The sequence below is a fragment of the Aegilops tauschii genome, chromosome 2 (genome assembly GCF_002575655.3).
Source record: "Aegilops tauschii subsp. strangulata cultivar AL8/78 chromosome 2, Aet v6.0, whole genome shotgun sequence".
Classification (NCBI taxonomy): domain Eukaryota; kingdom Viridiplantae; phylum Streptophyta; class Magnoliopsida; order Poales; family Poaceae; genus Aegilops; species Aegilops tauschii.
In genome coordinates, this window is record NC_053036.3 from 44,438,288 (window position 1) to 44,449,618 (window position 11,331).

Genomic DNA, 11,331 nt, shown 5'->3' on the forward strand with positions numbered 1-11,331 from the left:
TCGAAGATACCTGTAGTGTACCTTTATAGCCACCCAGTTACGTTGTGACGTTTGATACACCCAAAGCACTCCTACGGTATCCGGGAGTTGCACAATCTCATGGTCTAAGGAAATGATACTTGACATTAGAAAAGCTCTAGCAAACGAACTACACGATCTTGTGCTATGCTTAGGATTGGGTCTTGTCCATCACATCATTCTCCTAATGATGTGATCCCGTTATCAATGACATCCAATGTCCATGGTCAGGAAACCATAACCATCTATTGATCAATGAGCTAGTCAACTAGAGGCTTACTAGGGACATGTTGTGGTCTATGTATTCACACATGTATTACGATTTGCGGTTAATACAATTATAGCATGAACAATAGACAATTATCACGAAGAAGGAAATATAATAATAACCATTTTATTATTGCCTCTAGGGCATATTTCCAACATGACATTATTATCCAAGGATCTAGGGATCGATGGATATTCATTACTCTGGACAAAAGTTTGGAGGACCTTGGATTTTCGCGGATAGATACCCACGAACTCACAGGTTGGGCATGAATTCTAAACTTGCTCCATGGATACTCAATGGATGCCCATCTGACAAGTAGGTCCCACATGGCAATAACACATGTCATATAACCCGTCCTAATACGAATAGACCATATAGGGGGTGTTATTTGTACTTGTGATGTGTGCAAAACTGTTACTTTGTATTGTCTATTTGTAACATTCTATCATTATCATTGGTGTTGACATACATATGTTTTTATGGTCATTGTTTCTAATAGGTATGGGTACGTCTGTAACCCATGAAAGTAGTCATGGGTGGGCAATAGACGACCACGAGGATATGGGGTATGGATTTGGTTCAGCTCTACCCATCCAAACCGGCACCATTGCTATCGCTAGGCACCATAGGACATCCTTTTGCCTTACCAAGTTCCTACTGTACCTTCTACTTTATTCCAATCACAGTTTCTTAATTTAGCATAATGAGGGAATGCCAAGGTTCATAGGAAGAACTCTAGCAACCATGTTAAATTGTCTCCATAAGCATATAAATTAGATACTTCAGGGACGTATCAGGGCATGAGGAGTCTTGGCGCGTGGAGGACGGCGATGTGGCCTCATACAGATCTCCATGCGTGGCGATGGTGTGAGGCAGCGGGCATTGTGGGCATGGGAGCAACTTGGTGCATAGTTTCCCTTTTAGCAGATAGTAATAATTACAGATTATCACGATATTAATTAGTGGAGATATGGTGGTAGTCTGCTCTGGTAGAATATTTAATCTGAGGTGTTAGTTTGTGTGGCAGTCCCCTTGATGTAATATGGACTGTTGGATGTGATTTAGTTTGAATGATTGGAAGCCCCTAGTAATCATGCGCACATGTGGCTATAGATTAATTTAGGACGCCGATAACTGCCACACGTGTGGCATATCGGGTGGTTGTGCCGCACGCCCTGTGTGGCACGGAGACGACCCTGCCCGCACGACCGCGTCCAGGCGCGCGGAGCCACAGCCCGCACGTCCGGTGTGTGGCACAATCGCCCACACGTCTGGGCGAACGACCGCGCTGCCCGCACGACCCAACACGCCCGTCGTCCTGGCCTCCTTTCGATCCCCAGTGTGACCTGCGCCGTCGTCTCCTACCTCTCGATCCCCTACTTCCACCACCTTCCTTCTCTGGTTGCCATGGCAACCAGAGCAGATCCCTAGCGCCTCCCCACCGCTAACCACCCCTCCCCCAACTCCGCCCTCCCAAGACGACGAGCTAAAACAGGTGGATCTCCGATCTCCTTCTGTTTCTCATCCTTCTTCTTTCCAGAAATTTGAAATTGTAGATTGCCCGCGAAGATGGCGACTAGATCCACGCTGTCAGGGCAAACACACCGCGGATTTGTGTGTATTCACATTTGCCCACCAGCATACGCCAGATCTGCCATATTCTATACTAGAGTTGAGCTAAGCTTCTGGGTTGGCTTGGTGCGAGTAGTTGGTAATGAAGGATGCGTAGGAATCACTAAAAATAGGGAGAGAAAGGAGGAATTTGGCATAGGGAGGGAGGAAAAATAATTGCCACTTGTATCGAACGTCAGTTGCCACCTATGGTTGTCGTTAGTTGCCACCACGTTATGTTGTTTCTTGCCATCCTATTATATTGCCTGTTGCCATCGCTTCAAAATGATAGCTGGCATCCAGATTTTAGAAAAGAGAATGAATGTGCATGTCGTACTTGCCATGATGTGTTGGTTGCCTACGCAGGAAATGTGATAAGATTGCCGTGTTATTTTGTATGTGCAAACAACAAGAATGCATTTTGCGGATTATTGATGCGTTCTTGTTCATGCAGTGACTGAAAACATAGTGGCAGAAAAAAGCGGAAGAATGAATCACGAAGACGGCACTGATCCTTGGTTTCCCCAAAGGCCGGAAACGCCCCCTTGGATGCAGCAGAGTACAATCAACTCATTTCTGCAGGGCCGTTGCTGCCACTACTAGAGCAGTATGCGGGCATCGGTACGATGCATGATAAAAAAAGGAACAGTTTCCATGTTTGTGACGAGGAAGATGCCATCCTACTTATGTCCTACAATGTCATCTTTCGCAGGTGCTTATGACCGAACCACACTCAGGGGGATACCATGGCAAGTTCAGTCACAGGGCGCTGACGCTAACAAATGTACGGGCGACCAACTTCAAGTAGCTAATCTGGCAAATCAAGGTAACGCATACGAAAAAGAAACAAAATGGTGTGGCCATGAAATTAAACTTGCAAGGATGGCAAAAGACTCACGAGTTATATGGAAAAAATGTAGGACCTTCATGCAATACGTGGCATCAGGCGGCAACCATGTACCTGCCATCAACGTCGTACACAGGTGAGTCCATGAAGTGAAGTTGTGGACAGTGAATTAGGAGAAGGAACATAGGTGACATTGGGGTTGCCATGCCTGGACAGCTGTAGTTGCCATGCCTGGACAACTGCAGTTGCCATGTGTCATAAAATGTGATTTCAAATGTCTAAACAACTGTGGATGACAGGTGTGAACAAATCTGTGTGGCATGGATGCACCGCTACATGTGCCATGTTGTACAAACTACAGTTGCCATGCATTGACCAACTTCTAACATGATCATAGGTTGTTATGGTGGAACCACATCGGCAAACGTCTCATGGAAAGCTTCACAGTTGCAGGACAACGCTATTGCAGATAGAGCACATCAAATTGGAATGACAAACCAGATACGATCAGCACATGCGGCACAACAAGGTAAAAAAATGTGAACCAGAAAAACAGTAGTGCATTTGCTTTTGTGAAAAAAGCATGGGAGGAAAAGTAGATTTGTCATAGTGGTGGTGGAAAAAACAAAAAAAAATGCTACCAAGTGGTCGCGTGCAAAAAGTCATCTTGCCAATTGCTATATGATTGTGTGCAACATTCATGATTGATCGCATTTGCCTAGTGAGCTCGTACCTAGAATACAAGTTTTGATGCTAAAAGATGCTGGTTGCCATGTCTTGGCAATAGTAGTTGCCATGGCTATAGAATCCAAGTTTTGATGCTAAAAGATTCTGGTTGCCATGTCTTGGCAACAGTAGTTGCCATGTATGTTGGACTGTAGCTGCCATGGCTATAGAATCCAAGTTTTGATGCTAAAAGATTCTGGTTGCCATGTCTTGGCAACAATAGTTGCCATGTTTGTTGGACTATAGCTGCCATGACTGGAGAACTATAGTTGCCATGCATGGCCATATGTAGATTCCACGGCTTGCTATATGTGAATGATGTCATGCCAAATCACATGCAGTTGCTGTATTCCGTTACGATAAACATGCCATCCAAGCAATGCTTACACTCGTACCTGTTTTTTATTGCAGGACCTTCAACTACAATCAACGGCGGCGCGGGACATCTACTGCGGGAACCTCTGAGCACACGGAAGAAGCGTTCCACCAGCCAGCCAACAATCATGCCACAAACAATGCGGAGTCAGTGTCGGAAATGGCAATCATTCCAGCAATGCCGACAAGCACACCTTTGCACACCAGCGCAAGCAACACTCAAGCAGATGAAACAACCGCCGATACTGAAGTGAATGATGAAACTGATGACGAAGCACAAGGGGATGCAGAAGATGGGCAATCAGAAATGATGGTACCTCAACCACCGTATGTTGGGCAGAGATTTGATTCGTTTGAAGATGCCAAGGAATTCTACCAGACATATGCAATGTTCCATGGGTTTGCGGTCAACACCGAATACCATAGGAAAATTAAAAAAACTAACGAGTACAGCAGAGGTGAGATGAGGTGCTACAAGGCACGAAGGAACAAGAAGGGTAAAGGTGTTGTGCCTGTCGTTCCGGAACGAAAGAAAGGTATCATTGTCAAGACGGAATGCCCTGTCCGGTGTAAGCTAAACATAGATGGAGCACGGTGGGTGGTCACTGAATATTTTGACAAGCACAACCACGAACTCATAAAGAAGTTTGACCTGGTAAAATTTCTGAGCGCCCACAGAGGATTCACCCCCCTAGAGAAGAAATTCATAAAGCTGCTACATGATTGTAACATCGGTCCATCAAGAATGGTCCAGATACTGTCCATGATCCACAGCAAAAATGGAACTCTGAGTAGCATGCCCTACATACCAGTAGACGTCACAAACCTAAAAGCAAAGTACCGGAGCAGGTTGGCTGACATAGAAGACACGATAGCCTACTTCGATGAGAAAGCGAAAGAAGATCCAGATTTCTTCTACAGGATAAGATTGGATGATGAGGACTGTGTCAGGAACATGTATTGGGTGGATGGTGCTGCAAGAAGAGACTACAAACATTTCCGAGATTGCATTTCGTTCGACGCGACATATCTCACTAATATGTACAAGATGCCTTGCGCTCCATTCATAGGAATAAATAACCACAATCAGTCATTGCAGTTCGGATGCGGGCCCTTCGGAACGAAGACACGGATGGGTGCACTTGGCTGTTCAAAACCTTCTTGGAGTGCATGGGTGGACTTGCTCCGATGAACATAATAACAGACTAGGATTTTAACATGCGTGCAGGCATAGAGGAGGTCTTTCCGTTGGCAGTGCACAGGCACTGCAGGTGGCATATTATAAAGAAGGCTGAGGAGAAGCTAGGACCATTCTTTGCTGACCGTCCAGAGCTGCACAAGGCATTCGAGTTGTGCGTGGACCACAGCTTGACGGTGGAGGAGTTTGAACGGAGCTGGACAGCTATGATTGAAACATATCAAGTCCAAGACAACGAGATGCTTGCTAGCCTTTGGGAGAAGCGAATGTACTGGGTGCCGGCCTACTTCATGCAGTGCTTCTTCCCATTTCTGCAGACTACGCAGTGCAGGGAGGGGTTCAATGCTGTTCTAAAGCGGTACGTGAGCCCTGGCAACTCATTGCTGCAGTTTGCCAAGCAATACACAGCTTTGCAACAGAAAATACTGGGATCTGAGCTACAGCAAGAAGCAAACACCGCGCTCAAGCAGCCTAAATTGCTAACATATTTACCAATGGAGAGGCAGATGAGCAAGACATATACCAACAAGATTTTTAACAAGTAAGTCATTTGTGTTACCGTCTTATTTGCACAAGCATGAAGGTGGTAGGTGCCATATAGAATGCAATGCAGTTGGCAGCTTTTTTGAAATGCTGATATATTAAAAGTAGCCATTGAGTACAGGGTAATCATGATATGTAGTTGCCATGTTTAATGAACTGTAGTTGCCGTGTGAAATCAACTATAGTTGCCATGTTTAATCAACTATAGTTCCATTTGCCATGATGGTATATAATGCACTTGCCAATTAAAATGTTATGCATTTGCCATATGAAAATATCAACATAAGGTGCTACAAACATCATATAAGAGTTTAACAAAACCACAAAAAACTTGCAGATTCCAGGAAGAAATAAAGTGTGCCAGCATGTACACGGCTTACCAGGTGGACGAACATACGTTCAAGGTGTGTTCTCTCTTGGGCATGCCGGATTCAGAACCTGAAGACCCAGACAAAGGAACGAACTACTTTGTGAAGGCCTCGATAAGAGAAGGCGAATACTACTGCCAATGCTGCAAATTCGAACGGGACGGGATTGTGTGCTGTCACATACTAAAAGTAATGGACATGAACGCGGTGACACGAATGCCCCGCCATTTCATACAGCGGTGATGGACTTGGGACGCTGACGACGCATTGGGGCCACAAACATCAAATGCAGTTTTGGCTGTGCATGATGAGAGACCGGAGTCAACCATGGAAGCCATGAGGCACGTTGTGTTGACAAAGAACTATGCTGAACTAATAGATGAAGCGTGCAAGAGTGATGAGACAGCGAGGGTTGCAGAAAAACACAGGAAGGCCCTGAAAAGAGAGCTTGATGAGATCAAGAAGAGGAAAGCTGAGGAAGCCTTACACAAGGTTCGCCCGAACCTCAAGTGTGCCTTCGTCCACGGGGCCATCATTTGAAAACTCGGAGGTAGGATCTGGAACAGCAAGCACACAAACCCAGGTCGGGAACCCGCCCCGTTCCATCACAAAGGGGCGTCCAAAAGAGGTGAGATACAAATCGGGATTGGAGATTCAAGCAAAACACAAGAAAACAAAGAAAGGGCCGGGAAATCCGTAAGCAACATTGGAGCACTGTAACTTGGTTGTTGGTGACATTTTTTGTAAGGTAGATGTTCTAAATTTTAAAAATTGAGAGAATGACTCTTGGCGGGCATCAGAATTTGAAGGAAAATGCCATGAATGAATGACTACAGTTGCCCCGTGTGTGGTACTGAATTTGCCATGTTGTTTCCATTGAATTTTCCATGTTGTTTCAACTGAATCTGCCATGCCTTTTCTACTGAATCTGCCATGCCTTTTCTATTGAATCTGCCATGTTAGTTCTACTGAATATGCCATGTTATTTATACTGAGTCTGCCATCGCGTAGATTTATGTGTTCAGTGAACGCATTTTAGTCCACACATATTGTATTGTGTGCAAACTATGAAAAACAAGTTGAAACGATCCCGTGAAAAACCGCAAGGTTACGGCTGCTTATGAACTACCATGCTAACTGATACAGTTAGCAATGCAAAAAACCCAGAAGCCAAACAAAAAAGAACGATAACTTTCACTAACCGTGTCTGATCAACTACATTTGCCATGTTTTCAGACATCATAGACGCATTCAAAACCCCGAACTGGTACTACCAACCACGAACACATAATAATACTGAAAAACATAAACGTAGCTGCTGTCACACCTAAGTAGGTTCACATCCACACATATATTACAAAAATTCAAATGTCGCTCACACGCCGCCACTATATACTAGGCTACGGGGAGATGCAGTCATAACATAGTACACGGACATAGTTTTGAAAGAACAAGGTAATACCTTACATTCCTCGGCAACCGAATGTAAGGTAGGTGTGCGGTATGGAGCACCACGTGATCACTTGTACTTCTTGTTGGCTTTCTTGACAGCTTCCTCTATGTACTCTCGTGCGTTGGCCCGCGTGTTGAAATCTTCATTCATCAACCAGTTCCATGTGTATATTTTGCAGAGCTCGACGACCATTGCAGCTGTGACGACAGGGACCCGTCGACCTTCCCACTTTGCAAGGTGTTCCAACAAGTGAAAGCCATAGTCGTGCCTAAAATAAGAAAAGAATCAACTGAACTCAAGAGAACAAAGAAAATCATAAACTTCAATGCAGAGATGTCAAAAAGGGTTAGCATTGGTGTAGAGCACACATGAAAAAAAGATAGTAATTACCGGTTTCCTTGCTTCGTAGTCGCAACATACTCGATTGGAAAATGTCTGATCTGGACCTTTGAGTTTTCATAGTGATGGTTCCATGTCTCTTTGAGGTTGTTGATGAAGTATTCAGCATGCGTAGTAACGTCTTCATCAGCTTCTGAACGCATTGAATCAAGCACCTCAAATCGTTGGTTCTTCAGGTCAAGGCAAATCGCGTAGTGGTGGCCACACTTGTCATGTGGATCCTGTGGTGCAAGCTCCTGGAACATGGGGAACAGGACCTGCAAGTAAAATAAAGGAAAGAAAAAGCATAGTTCACATCAAAAACAGAAATGATGTAGTTGAAAAAATGATGTGTAAAGATATCGCCGGTTGCACTAAGAGGCACATGAATGACAAAAAGAAGCAAGGGTCCAAAAGTACACCCACATAGAATGTTTAGTTGCAATGTGTAATTCAAATAAGTTGACATCCATGTATGAACAAAGTTGCCTAGTGTTTTAGTTGAAGTTGCCACATAAGTTGCATTAAGAAGCAAATCAAACTCATTTTACGTGGCAGCTGTTGCCACATGAAACAGCTGTCACAAAACAGGGTGTAGCCCACATGTGAAAGCATAGCTACTGGCAAAACATACCATGGGAAGAAAAATGTGCAAAAAAAGAAGGAATACTCACACATTTCCTCATTGCGAGCTTGAATTCACCATGCACAGCAAAATGCTTCCTCAGGATTTTGTGGTGGAAGTCACCATCCCATATTTTGCAGGTCACACTCTACTGCATGATTGTTTTGTTGGAAAAAATATCCATATGTCTGTTGATGAAGTCAATCCCACATGCAACTACATTCTTCGACATTTTACCGAGTGGCCTCACAGACTCGGCAAGATCACCCAGGTCAACGTACGTCACATCACATTGTATGATCTTGGTTCTGTCCAAACATGAGATGTATGAAAATGATATAACATGAAAGAATCATGTCTACTAAGTGAAAAAAGAAATAAAATATAAATAGAGCATCTCTAGAATAGCAAAAGGAAGAAAAATAAAGAGGAAAGCAAAATGAGGGGTTATGTGGTGTGGTCATTACGCTTTCAGCTCCTTCATGTTTTTGCTGTTGGACCTCGCATTTCCAAAGCGCTTAACAATATTGTACAGCTGGTTCTGATCCTTTGTGGCCTTGACTTCTGGCTCATAGTCATCCGCGGGTGGTGCGTGAACTACCCTATGCTGCCTCACAGAACCAGGGGTGGCACTTCTAACGGTATCCTCAGATACCAACTCAGCAGGCACGTTAGAAGATGATTGCCCCTGACCTCATGAGGACCTCCTCTGTAGTGATGCCTCCTCAATCCTGCGGTAGGCTTCATCAAGTGACGGCGTAATCTCCTCAGGGGTGGGTGCAAGGATGAAAAAAGTGGGTTAGGATACCTAGAAAACAAAACAAGTTTAGTGTGAAAAGAAAGGATGTAGAATATGAAGTGTAGGTGCAAAAAACAGGGAGTGGTCATGTGGAGGCAACTCCAGTTGCCAGGTGTAGTGCACTGTAGTTGCCATGTGGCAACAACTACAGTTGCCACGTGGGTTGAACTGCAGTTGCCATGTTGCATCAACTCCAGTTGCCATGTGCTTGCCGAATGGAAAATGCAACATGGCAACAAATTGTAGGTGACATTGTGTAGCAAATCCTGTTACCATGTTCATCAGATAACATTTGCCATCACCAGTGAGAAACCAAAAAAAACTTGGGACAAAATTCAGACTAAAAAAATGTATACAACAAAATGATAGACGCAGAAAAAATGTACCTTGCACAATCGGCTCTGCAAACTTCACAGCCTCCCTGCCCTCAGCCATTGGCTGCGCCATCATTGGGGCCATGCCTGCCGGGAAAGCAAAGGCAACTGGCATAGGATCTTGCACCACTGGTTCATCTTGACTGCGATCGATGCCAAGGCTAAAGCTCGGTGGGGTGAAAGCCATTGGGTGCCTCTCCTGCCTACTAGCCGGACCGCGAACAACTTGCTTGGCAGAATCCAGGGGTGACAGATCAACAAACATTTCTGCCTCGTCTTCTGCAGAATCATCAGGCTTATTAGTAGGGCGGGGCGCGTTGTCAGCGGTATCAGTCGCAGCTTTCTTGCCAATCTTCTTGTTTGGCCTGTAGGGGACACCAATGTTGACTGGGAGCTTAGAAGTGCGCAGATTTAAGCTGGGGTTCTCCACGGCGGGTAAAGACGCAGTCTGCTCTGGATGTTCACCTCCGTCAGTCGTGCCCGGCTTGCCACCTGGGTCAGTTGTACTCCGGTCTTCCGTTTTCTCCATAACATTGCTTTTGGCGGGTGGTGGGAACAGTGTGGACGCAAGCACATAACCAGAGTCATCTCTACTGCTCCTAGCTACAGCTGGTGTGTTGGGTATGTCTACAGATTGCTTGCGGGGGCTACGTCGCCTAGGTGGAAGACCAGCTCGCGAAACGGTCGCCATAGCAACCTCTGGACCACCAGAAGCTGGAGCTGTTGTGCCAAGAGTCTCACCTGTGGATGGCATATCATTCTGAATTGTCACCGCAGCCCCTTCTTTTCTGGATGCAGAAGTTCCACCACCCACGCGCTTGAAATCCGTATCAGATGAGCAGGAATCTTCCTTGCTTAGGTTGATATCGGGAGAGTCCACTTCGACACTTGCTGATCGGGTGGCATGGGTCACAACAACATCCTTCATTGCTAGCAGAGTGGGCAATATCTCAGTAGTCCTGGCAGATACTGACTCATCACTCCCAGATGTACGGATGCCTGTTGTTGTAGCCTGCACATCTGCAACCAGCGGAGATGGTCGGCCGCTTGCATCAGAGCTAGTGGGAACAGTGGACAATGCATCAGCAGTTTTATCGACTGGCGCCTCATGAACATCTGAGTTGCCACCTGTCGACAGCTTTGAGTGAATGCGTTCGAGTGGGTCTCTGGGGTTCGAGTGGGAACAGTGGTAGTCTTCTTCACCCTGCAAAAAAATCGCATGAACAGTGCAAAAAATTGAACAAAATAGTTGCCATGGTAGCCATGTTAAAAAATGAAGAAATGTGTGATGTGCCAGAGCTGCCATTTCAGAACTAGGTATGGATGAGCACACAAGACAATGTAGGGGGTGGAAGCCAATGGAAACCTGGTAGTTGCAATATAAGTGGAATAAGAATTGCCATGTGGCCTAGTTAGCAGTAGCCATGCAGAACAAGCAGGAGTTGCCATGCAGTAAAAAAAAGGATCATGAGAAAACAACAGTTGCCATGTGGGACTGATGGCAGTAGCCCATGTGGCAAGCTGGACAGCTGCATTGAAAAGAAAAATGGGTAGTTGCCACATAAATGTATAAACTAAAAAGGGTGTATATGATCTACAATGCATCAGGCAAAAATGTAGCACTATGACAATGAAAAAACAGGGATAACCTACTTCTTGACTGTATTCCTCAAGTCTACCAACACAACAGGATCCCCGGTGTTGGACGTCGACATACGAGGAGACGACCTAGTGGAAGGGGTGTC

At 45.2% G+C, this 11,331-nt stretch overlaps 1 pseudogene; it reads left to right on the top strand.

Annotated features, from left to right (window-relative positions):
- Positions 1-2,782: 2,782 nt before the first annotated feature.
- On the top strand, positions 2,783-7,202 carry LOC109768463 (protein FAR1-RELATED SEQUENCE 5-like; annotated as a pseudogene).
- The last annotated feature ends 4,129 nt before the right edge of the window (positions 7,203-11,331 follow it).